The sequence below is a fragment of the Gymnodraco acuticeps genome, unplaced genomic scaffold, assembly GCF_902827175.1.
Source record: "Gymnodraco acuticeps unplaced genomic scaffold, fGymAcu1.1, whole genome shotgun sequence".
Classification (NCBI taxonomy): domain Eukaryota; kingdom Metazoa; phylum Chordata; class Actinopteri; order Perciformes; family Bathydraconidae; genus Gymnodraco; species Gymnodraco acuticeps.
The window spans coordinates 3,577,879-3,589,890 of record NW_022989867.1 but is presented as its reverse complement, the minus strand read 5'-3'; positions in this window follow the sequence as shown (position 1 = coordinate 3,589,890).

Sequence of the window (12,012 nt, the reverse complement as noted above, 5' to 3'; positions counted from 1 at the left end):
ACTCTCGACCGGCCCACTTCGGTACCGCTAGTAAGTTGTCAACGGGGGGAGTGGGGGATGTCAGGGGCGGCGGGTGCTGTAGATAGTAAATGTAAATATGTAAATATTTGTGTCACGGCATCCTGGTAAAATACAAATATAATGCAATGTCTGTGTTTTTGACATTAGCGCTGCTAGCCACCTGTGCCCTGTACTACGAAGCCAGTTCAACAGACCCTGGATATGTTTGAGTAACAAACAAACTAACAACAACAAACTAACAAACGAGATCTCGCTAAGCGGTCTACGACGCTGGTTATCAACTCGGTAAATCAAGCCAGGGTTCTCTCTCCAGCTGAGAGCGCGTTCACGTCTAAGACACGAGTGGATCTGACTTTAATTACATTTGACTCGAGTGTTTCGTCAACATAATGTGTTGCTAAAAATAATACTTCTGCATACAGTATGTGACACTGTGAGTGTTGCACGGCCAGACACGGCAGATAAGGAAATATATGATATATTATGATATTATATGATCGATGATCTGATTGATGATGTAATATGAATGATAAGTGCGACACGTCGGCGTCTTCTCTGCATAGGCCTACGGCAGTTTAAACTGTATTTCCTTTATCCTGTAATATGATTTCTATAGACGCCGGAGCCGGGCAGCGTCAGGTAAAAAAAGTTATTTAGCCTTCCCCAAACCTGAGCCTCACGCGCCCGCCTATGGGGGATGTGCTAGTGACTTATCCGACCGGCCCACTTCGGTACCGGCCCATCGGGATTCGTCCCGATGGCCAGTCCGCGACTGCACCCAGCCCACGTAAACTGTCAACGGGGGAGCCTCGCTGCGGGGAAACGGTGACCTAGTGTCCCGATCGGAGTGGGAATAATAATAATAATAATCCGTGCATTTTATCCATTAATTTCCCCAACATTGTGGGTGAAAAAAAACACACGTTTAATCCATGTTGGTGTACTACAACTACAAAAAGCATCGGTTTGTTTTCTCATCAGGAAATGCAGACCGGCACAAACAAACGATTTTTAATCATCATTCTCACGATCATTTAATGTATCATATGTTCGCCGAATTGACATGAAAGCACTAATACATGTAGTTTCATCCACTTGAGTTTACAACTACAAAAATAATCGATTTGTTTTTATATCACATCCTACGGGAGGAAATTCAGTAGCTCTCACTACCGATTTTTAATCCTAATGTAATCATCATCTTCACTACGATCATTTATGTTTATGTTCGCCGAATTGACATGAAAGCACTGACAAATATGAATATACTGTAGTCAACTTCATTAAAATGTTATTAACGTGCCTAAACTCAGTAATTCACCATTTCTACGCAGGACAACACACTTTGTCCGTGTTGGCTCTCTCGCCTCACAGTGAAGCGTTCCCGCATTGACGTCACTTCCGGCTTCCCCCAAAACTTCATAATGAGTCGAAGGAATTTCCCCGTGATGATCGAAATTATTTATATTTAACGGAACGGTATCGCTTTTTCTTTTTTAAACTGACGGTTCGAGATTACTAGTAGCCCAATATTTCATTGCACAACAGTTGTTGGGATGCTGTCACAGGCTCTTTAAGGTTTTACTGCAACAAAAAAAGAAAAGTTGCCTTCATTTTACATGCAGTAAAATGATGTGTATTTAATGTAATTGAACATTCAAGACAATTAAACAATGGAATTATCCTGTAAAAAAACGATAATTTCTCATCAAACCAATTTACAGAATAAAACCTTTATTTATTTTAAATAAAAGTAATTTACTGTATTTTTATGGTATTTACACTTAATATAGACAAACCAAAAAGGTCTGTAAAATAATATAGTACATTTAAAAAAAAATGTTTTACATGATATAAAAAATCTACAAATTATTAAATGTGTTTTTCATAAAATGTTGTGGATCACTGTTTTTCTCAATAGAATTCTATAGAATACTGTATCATAGAAACTTGTTTAGATCGGTTACATAATTTAATTGGGCACATAATCCAGTATACATTGTAAAGATTTCAAAGGGATCTACCCGTACAGCTTTTGCAAAGCAGCTCAGTTCCACAAAATGATGTAGATTACTATGATTTTCTCTATTCCAATTTAAAGACGAGTTTGATATCATTCTATAGAATTTAGTATAGGTTGCATCAGAGAGAACATTTCATGCATGTTTTCTTTGAATGCTATAGATTTCTACCGATATGTCATGAGTCGGTTCTGTCCTATATAATTCTTTAGATTATTATAGTTTTAATTATAGAAGTTTATAGAAAAGTACAAATGTATAGTATTCTACAGAATGATCTAGAGATTCTATAGTATTCTATAGAATTATTTAGCATGGCTTACAATACGACAATGTTCTATAACATGCTATAGATTTCTACAAGATTCTATAGGATTTTATAGATTTTTTTGCTAAGGGTAGTTTACTGTATTATTAGTGTTTAATCTTACTGCTATAACAATCACACATTGAGTTCATTGTTGTGCAATGTTAAAATCAGACCGTTGTTTTTTTTTAAATACTTTGAATGAAACGGCAGCTCTCAGGTGATTCAGCTGTGTTGTGTGACTCTCTTTGTTTACACACCTAATGGCCCATCAGCCAACACTCTCCCCCCCCCTGATCTCTCTTCTCCAGCAGTAAAGTTTAACTGTAGGTTTGGGTTTGCATATGTATGCAGTGATCTGTCTCTTCCTCTCTGCCGCAGACAGCTGAGCGCTGTCAGACCGGACCATGGCTGTAAAGGAAGTGGGGTGTCTAGTTCCCCCTCGACACATAGACTGATCCTTTGTTTTGTCCATGACTGATTGGCTTACACCTTTCGCGACTGCAAACATTTTTAAACAAACAAACATTGACCATACCGTTCACTAGCCCCCACCGGCCCCCTCTGAGTGACAAGCTGAGAAGTCAACTACTGCTGTCAGGGAACATACTGTGAACATAGCTGTCTTTGAAATAAACAGCTGATTCCTCACACACACAGTAGCCTGTTGTTTATATGCATAAAATAGTGAGAAACATGCCCTCTGATTCATAATTATATAACTTATTTTCTCTAGCTTGGAGGTGTAAGTAGTATGTTGTCGGACTCTCTTTGTTTCAAATAATGGCCCCATCGGAATGTGACAACTCTCCCATCCCCCCTCTTCTCTTCTTGATAAATGGTATTAAAACAATTAAAACATTGCAAGCTGAGGCTGTGAAAATGTTTGTAATATTATTGCCATAACAATCACAAATTGAGTTTATTCACAAATGTTTGTGCAATGACAAAATCAGACAGTTTATATTTAAAAATGGTCTGGCTTTAATACAAATGAAATACTGTAGGCTCGACAACTCCCTTAAGGTGATCAACGCAGGGCTGTGACTCTTTGTTTCAAATCTAGTAATGGCCCATTGGAATGTGACAAACTCCTCCCATCCCCCCTCTGTTCTCCAGCAGTGGTCTGAAAGGGTCTCTGGAAATATCAAACATGTAATTAAAGTTTTAAAAACAGTGACGGGGTCCAAAATCAGAGGTGGAAGAAGTATTCCGATTATTTACCTATAGGTAAAAATACGTGTTAGAAGTAAATGTCCTGCATTCAAAATTGTCAATTGCCCAAGTGAAAAGTATTATCATCTGAAAATAAAATGAATCATTATGTTATTAGTATTAAATACATATAAGTACTTTTGCAATTTATCTTTAGAAATATCTTCCCTCCGTAGCTACTTTGATCATTTGCTAATAACCAATCAGATCGATGGATTCCAGAGAAGAGAAAAACTTTGAAGGCCTTTTTCTCAAAATGATGACTCGGTGACAGTCATTATATAATGTGACATATTTCACTTAATATTTGGAGTACAACAACAATCCTGATATCATTAGAAAGCTAGGAATCTCCTCTTTCCAGCAGTGTATACAACTCAAATGTGTTTCAGGTCAATGCGACTGATTTCGACTAGAGCAGGTCACATATATACATTATATTTTCCAAACATTATTTCTCATTACCTGACTGAAACTCACTTTTTACATCTGTGTTTCCTCCTCAGTGTGTCCATTGTTCCTGCTTGAACCCTTGGAGCTTCTCTCAGACAGCCCCCCACCCTCTGAGGAGCTCTCCTCACTTCCTCCTGCTATCAGTCCCACATCTGTCCTCCTCTCCCTCATCATCATTTACATTTTCAAATCTGCATTTTTTCATATAGATCCCACCTTACTCTAATTTTTAATAACACTGTTATTCCCATGACAACCTTTTCTTTTATCATACATATGAATTTCTCCCTCTCTCTCCCTCCGTGTTACTGTCTCCTGCCCCCCCCCCGTCTCCCTCCTTCTAATCCCTGTGCCCCACACCGCGCTTATGAGCTGAAATATTTTATCAAGAACCCTCAGTCAAATTTATCATTTTAATCTTTATTTCAATAAAAAAATAATCTCTCTTCTTGGCTGTTTGACAGCAGCAGTTAATGGTTTTCGTTATCGTAAAGGAAACTTTGAGGAGTGAGATAGACTGCCAAAAAAATGCAAAAAAGCCCTTGTATATTCCTCCCTAGATGATTCATAAAGCATGCACGAGGAACAGGTAACATATGAGGCGAGAGGACAAAAGCCTGCGAGTAGGATTCATGCATGTGCAGATTTACATATTCCTGTAGTCTCCGTTTGATGCATTGTTGTTCTTGGCATTCACAACACAGCTACCACCCTCAATACTATTGCACATGTCAGTTTGTCTTCTACCTTAATCAAAATGACATGAACTTCAATATTTGAGAGTCATGACACATCGACACATCGACGTGACACATGGATTTCCCTCCATCTTAGCAGAAGTGCTGCTTTTTTCGTTGACTAGCTTATCTTTCTTTAAGGAATGGTTCACACTGTTTCCAGTCTACAAGCAACACTCATTCGTGAAGCAGTGCCTGTGTGCTGGACTCATTCCTCCTGGAAACTATCACAAGCCCTAGCCAATGTGTTTTCAATGAAGATGATACATTTTTTCAACTTTAAAGTTAATGTGAGGCTTAAGTAGTCTGACCTTACGGAAACTAAGTTGGTTGTCCTTCCAATGTTATTGTCTTTTTAGTTCACAGTTCTCTCTTCAGAGGTTCCTGGAATCAGAAAACAGCTATCTGGCTCCGTCCAGAGGTATGTGGCCCAGCCAGTGACTTCCTGAAGTCAGGAAGGCTGCAGGAAGTCACTGTCCTGCTCAAGAAATGGCTCCAGCACCTAAAACCTGCTATAGCAAAGCCTCATACAAGGGGTTGTTTTATATCTTATAACAACATTGTTTATAGTAACAAGATCAATTTGTGTTGTTGCAGAATCAAAAAACATTGTTAAGGCAACAAAACAACTTAGGAGTGTGGTTTCGGTTCAAGTCAGTATGCTGCGTAACTTATGTATGTGGCATTAGTTAAGTACATAAGTTACCTAGCAAAGGCCGTATGGCCTGTGTCTTAATATGGACTCAAACATCATGCTTCACTTGGGGCAGAGTTTCATGCTCGCATATTTTGAAGTTTTGTAGATTATTGTCAGAAACAGAACCACATCATCTGCAAAAAGCAGAGCTGCTCTCCAGAGGACAGCATACAGGATACACTCACATCTGAGACTCTGTCCATGCTAAATCATGAACAGAATTGTCCAGAAGGCAAAGTGAACCGTCAGGAGCGAACCTCGTCCTCCTGCCCCCCCCTTCACACTGCTCCATCCCCTCCTGTCCAGCAGGGTGCACATTCCCTGACAGATACTTTGTTAAGTCAATGAAACAGATGCTGTGTTGTGAGTTGTTTTTCTTATTTTCCCTCTTTTTTTAGGGGGAGGCTTGTGGGTCCTCCATGGGGAAGAGTGGATGGTGGATGGGTATGGGTGGCAGCAGGGACATCCGGGGGGTCATCACTGAATTCGCCCCAGGGGTTGGTTGGAAGGAAGAGGAATAACAAGGCCCCTGGCTGGCTAAGTGCCTGGGGACACACAAACATCATTCACATCTCCCCATAATCATCAAGGCCATGCTTAGGATGCCTCCTTAATTTACATAATACCGTCCCGACGCCTTTCTACTCCTGCTATCCATCACGGCAGGATGAGGGGAGGAGGCCCTCTCCTCCTCTGTTCTCCTGCTCCCTCCGTCTTTCTTCCCCCTCTGATTGTGTCTTGTGTTTATCTGCCCAAGCACAAAAGATTGATTCCCCACTATTTCTCCCCCTTATGTTCAGCAGATATGAATTTTCACAGGATGATGAAGCACCGAGTCAGCTAATAATAAACAGAAAAGACATATTCAAAAACAGAGGAGGAGAGGCCGGAGGAGGCGGTCTGTCTGCGTTTGGCAGATGAGGAGAGATGGATGTTTAGAGAGTCAGGAAGGGTACTCTGAAGGAAGTCAAATAAAAAATGCTGCTCTTTTTTTTCTCCCAGGACACTCCTCTAAGATGTCATTGTTTTCGGTGGGGAGGGCGTCTGACTGAGGGGAGACACACAATGATGTTTGATTCATTGTTGTTTAACCTGCATAATGTAGCCCACAGATCAGCACCTGGTCAGTGAGGTGCTGGAGGATTAAAACGGTGGGTCATGTATTGTAATCCTAGTTCTATAAGTACAGGTGGAGCCCTCTACTGGACTCTATGGGTACTACTCTCATCAATGATACGCGAGCGTTCACACACTGAATTTGTATAAACGTAGCTGGTCAATCAGGGCGAGCCTACCTGAATGTGCGCGCATATAAGGCAGCTACACCTCCTGACTGTCATCCTTTTCTCTTCAGCGAGCAGGACAACACTTGACAGAAAAAAGTAAAAGTTTGAAAGAAGAAGAAAGAAGTTATCGTACCTTCATGGAGTCGCCACCTTCCCGGGCCCTGTCTTTCGTGCCCTGGCTTAATAGCGGGCGGCCGATCCCCATCACCTCTGCTTCAAATGTTTGGGGGGACCAGGATATGGCCGAGGCGGTGCCATTCACGTTCGTTCGCCATTCCAGCGGGGCGGATGGCTCCGTTGCCGGGGAGGATGACGAGGACTTCTCGTTGGCGGGTGGAAAGGCGTTAGGAGCATGTAAATAGGATAGCCGGAATGTGGGGGCCTTTAGAGATAAAACGTTCTCTGAGGCCCACAACAATGGCGGACCGGGCCATAGAAACCTCTGCCGGAGGCGGCCTCACCGGTTTCGGCGGCAAGTGTTGGGGGGAGCGGTAGCCCTACACGCTCCGCCTCCATGGTCATCACCAGGGGGAAGTCCTGACGGACAGACCTGGGCGGTGGACTTCCTATGGACACTGGACCCTGAAGTGCCCGACAACGAGAAGTCCTCGTCATCCTCCTCCCCGGCAAACGGAGCCATCCGCCCCGCTGGAATGGCAAATGTGAATGACACCGCTCGGCCATATCCACATCGAGCTCAGCCTGGTCATCCTTCTCATCACCACGCGGTAAGCGACTGTTAGTGGGGATCTGTGAATGATCCCACCGGTGCTGGCGTCTGAGCCGTGGGAGCACCCGGCAGGTAGCGTAGGACTGAGAACGCTTCACGCGTTCACGGCGTGGTCAGGCCCCAAACACTCAAAGCAGAGGTGGTGGGGGATCGGCGCCCGCTATTAAGCCAGGGCACGACGGACAGGCCCGGGTCTCTAGAATGTGGCGACTCCATGAAGGTACGATAACTTATTCTTCTTCTTTCCAAACTTTTACTTTTCTCTGTCAGGTGTTGTCCTGCTCGCTGAAGAGTAAAGGATGACAGTCAGGAGGCGTAGCCGCCTTATATACTGTGAGCTGCACGCGGCATTCAGGTAGGCTCGCACTGATTGGCCGGCTACGTTTATACAACTTCAGTGTTGTGAACACTCGCGTATCATTGATGAGAGTAGTACCCCTAGAGTCCAGTAGAGGGTGGAGCCTGTGTGAGATAGAACCATTATTTCTAATATGGTGCTATGATATTTGAATCGAGCATTACTGAGATTTTAAGATATCAGAGGCACACATTCATAGTTTGAATTGAAGGAAAATAAAATATGACAACACACTCTCACTCCATAATCGTCCAGGAGCGACGTTTTGGTCAGGGTCCCGTGGCGTGCAGTTGTGACGCTACTAGGCTCCTTCAGCTTCATAAAGGGACGCAAAATAGCTTTCAACTGATTGCAATGTATCCCATCTGCGGCGGGATTTGACGCTCATGGAAGCACGGCATTCGTTTTGTGTCGGCCTGCCCTTAAAGGCAATGTGAGCGTCCATTCCCATTGGATAACGGAGAATTGTACACCCGGAAGTAAGTATTCCTCTTACTGTCGATTGATTACAGTGATATCTGCCACTACTCACGACTTAAAAAACACCAGATTATCCTTGTTAATTACACAACATTGATTGGTTTAAATTGGTGCAAGCTTTTGTATTTTTTCCCCTTCGATTCGGAAGAAAACAAATATTTGTTCGGAGTTAGAGTAAGGATGGCAGAAGACACTACACTACCCAGAATCCCCAGCTATCGTTTAGGACTACACCATGGCTCTGTTTGACAAACCCCGTTTTTTTTCACATCATTCCAATGGCTGGCGTCTATTGTCACGTGATTTTCAAAATTTCTCCCTGCCAGAAAAAAAAAACATGGCCGAACTTCGTTTTATTCTCGGTGTAAAATGCCTATTTTTAAAGTTAGTTGGCCATTTAAATGCGTTTTTGATGTCATTTGATGAGAGAAATATGAGTTGTTATTTCAGATTATGTGTGCAGTGGATGTACATGAACTTTAGTTTGCTAGTTATTACGAAGATTACTTCAGGAAATTGCGTCCATAGAACGTTTTCATTGTTACCAAGGTGGTTGCTAGGGACGCTGCTACTCGATATTATTTCTGTTATGTTGTGTAAACTGTTTAATGGTGTTATCTTTATTGCTACCCCCTTCCCCCGTCAATGTATAGTGTTGGTCCACAGCGCAAACATATAGTTTAACAAAATCCGCATCTAAAGATAGCCTACGTTACTTTCCCCTGTGCAATTCCAGTCTCACATCTCACAGCACATCGTCATTAACAAATACCGGAAACAGACCGAAACTTTTTTTTAAATAAAATAATACTTTATTCCGAGTGTGCTTGCTTTTCTCTTTGAAAGTCATCACATAACGGCATTGTAATACATGGTTCGGCTGCATTAAATATTACATATCTGCCGTAGTTCTGTATTTATAGAGCCCTGATGAGCAGACTTCTAGACAAACATGAGGAACTGAAAACGTGACGTGGATCATAATATATCAGCCATTAAACAACATCTTACATTTATTTTCACACAATACGTCTCCTTGCAGTATCAACACTAATTCGGCTGACTTTTATATTTGATCCAATTGGTAGATAGGCTGTATTTACACCATAAAGGTGCACAGCTGATATAAAGGGACACCTAGTGGTTAAAGCATGTTATTGAAATGTATTATTTTTATTATTAGATATTAATAGGATCCCTATAAAGTATATTCATTACTCGTTATTCTCTACTAATAGATAATTAAAGACTGTATATAATGACTATTTTGCACATCCCTTTCAAGATTTCAAGATTTTCTAAGGTTTATTGACATATCATATAGGCCTACACAACTATGGTGTAGTTATGCATTGAATGAAAAACTTGGGTCGCAGGTTCCTCAATAGTGCATTACAAGACATCTATCAATATTTGTGCATACCTCCAGCAATGTTAACTATGTTGAAGCACTTATTTTAACTGATATTATACATATGTATTATACTCTTATAAGATGTATGTAGATATTTCATCTCCGGGCCTTGTCAGGTATTGAACAATCAATAAATAAAGAACACAGAATTGTTGAATATAAAACACAGAATTTTGTGTGATTATACTAAATGATTTACAAATAAACACCACTGCATATTTACAACTGTTACACATGCTGATGTAACACAAATGTTCCAACTTGGGATCAATAAAGTATATATTATCTTAAGATGATCGATGGCTACTGCCATATTTGCAACATTTGCCTCTGAACCTTGACAAGTGCATGTTTCAGGCTCATCAATGAACAACAGGAGGGGTCACAAACATAAGACCAGCTGTTAAATAAAGCTCTTCTGACCTTAGCTGGCATGTGGGTATATATATTAATGCTGCCCCATTATGGGCACAAGCAATTTTCACCCATTTATTAATTATATGTTTTAAATTTGAGTGTTTCCTATCCCCTAAACCTCCAGGGATGTACACAGTTAATACTGGCAACTTCTTATTATGGGAAATACGAAAACGTCTTTTTAAACTACAACTCCCAGTAGAGACGTGCCATAGATAGAGAACATGTTGCGAAACAGAATAGCCAGCATGTGTAGTTCTGGGGACGGGGTGGGGGAGGGGGGGACGCGGTGGACCCGTTCAAATCCAGTTTTGGACAGTCTGCCGTGGTTCCATCCCATTTCAAGTGCTGTTTGATGCTCGGCATCACAGAGCTTGAGGACTATTACATTACATTACATTGCATTTAACTGACGCTTTTATCCAAAGCGACTTACAATAAGTACATTCGACCAGGAAGACACAACCTTGAAGAAAACAGAATCAGGTACATCAGGTTTCATAGAGCCAAACATTTCAAGTGCTACTCAACTGGCTTTAGGTAAGCCAGTCCTTTATTAGTATAAAAGTGCTTCGTTAATAGTTCTAACGCTCGAAGTGGAGTCGAAAGAGATGAGTTTTCAGTTTACGCTGGAAGATGTGCAAGCTATCTGCCGTCCTGATGTCAATGGGGAGCTCATTCCACCATCTTGGAGCCAGGACAGCAAACCCACGTGTTTTTCGCCGATGGGAACTTGGGTCCCCCCTCGCAGCGAGGGCGCAACGAGTCGTTTGGCTGATGCAGAGCGTAGTGCACGCGCTGGGGTGTACGGTTTAACCATGTCCTGGATGTAGGAAGGGCCAGATCCATTCGCAGCATGGTAAGAAAGTACCAGTGTCTTGAAGTGGATTCTAGCAGTTACCGGAAGCCAGTGAAGGGAGCGGAGGAGCGGAGAGTGGTGTGGGAGAATTTAGGAAGGTTGAAAACCAGACGAGCCGCTGCATTCTGGATGAGCTGCAGAGGTCGGATGGCACATGCAGGTAGACCAGCCAGGAGGGAGTTGCAGTAGTCTAGGCATGAGATGACGAGAGCCTGGACCAGAACCTGAGTCGCTTTCTGAGTCAGCTGGGGACGTATCTTCCTGATGTTGTTAAAGCGTGTATCTGCAGCAACGGGTTGTAGCAGCGATGTTTGCAGTGAAGGACAGGTTGTTATCTAGGGTCACACCCAGATTCCTTGCAGTCTGAGTCGGGGAAACAACTGAGGTGCCGATGTTGATTGTTAGGTCAAGAGTGGGACAATCTTTTCCCGGGAGGAAGAGCAGCTCAGTCTTATCACTTATTGACTATCACGGGGTTTGTCAAGCGAAGCGGAGAGAATACTTACTTCCCGGTGTAATATTCTCTAAAGCAAATGAGCTGCTCCGACCCTCGGTCCTGACGGACTCCAACTTGTGTTTATTAATCAAACAAATAAATAAACACAAGGGTAATTACAGTGGGGCAAAAAAGTATTTAGTCAGCCACCAATTGTGCAAGTTCTCCCACTTAAAAGATGAGAGAGGCCTGTAATTTCATCCTAGCTATACTTCAACTATGAGAGACAGAATGAGGAAAAAAAAATCCAGAAAATCACATTGTCTGATTTTTAAAGAATTTATTTGCAAATGATGGTGGACAATAAGTATTTGGTCAATAACAAAAGTCCATCTCAATACTTTGTTATATACCCTTTGTTGGCAATGACAGAGGTCAAACATTTTCTGTAAGTCTTCACAAGGTTTTCACACACTGTTGCTGGTATTTTGGCCCATTCCTCCATGCAGATCTCCTCTAGAGCAGTGATGTTTTGGGGCTGTCGCTGGGCAACACGGACTTTCAACTCCCTCCAAAGATTT